Source organism: Mustela nigripes, chromosome 7 (genome assembly GCF_022355385.1).
Source record: "Mustela nigripes isolate SB6536 chromosome 7, MUSNIG.SB6536, whole genome shotgun sequence".
In the NCBI taxonomy this organism is placed as follows: Eukaryota; Metazoa; Chordata; class Mammalia; order Carnivora; family Mustelidae; genus Mustela; species Mustela nigripes.
Genome location: NC_081563.1, coordinates 136,537,877 through 136,538,327, shown reverse-complemented (window position 1 = coordinate 136,538,327; position 451 = coordinate 136,537,877).

Below are 451 nucleotides of genomic sequence, written 5' to 3'. Positions count from 1 at the left end.
GGTGGTGGTGATGGTGCTGACGGTGGTGGTGGTGGTGGTGGTGATGGTAGTGATGACAGTGATGGTGCTAGTGATAGTGATGACGGTGGTGGTGATGGTGGTGATGATGGTAGTGTTAATGATGTTGGTGATGATGTTGTTGGTGATGTGTTAGTGATGACAGTGGTGGCGGTTACAGTGGTGGTGGTGGTGATAGTGAGGACGGTGGTAATGGTGGTGATGATGGTAATGATGTAGGTGGAGATAATGGTGACAGCAGTGATGGTGATGGGTTTTGGCTATATAAATTGCCAGTTCTCTCTTAGTGGCTTCTTGATGAAGATCTTAGAAGCCATGGTTTGATGTACAGAAGTACACAGAGCTCCTGCTGTGGGCCACACACTGTGCTAGGCACCAGGAATATGTTGGTGAGTGAGTTGGTGATCAGACCCCGTCTCTCCACTCAGTGCAT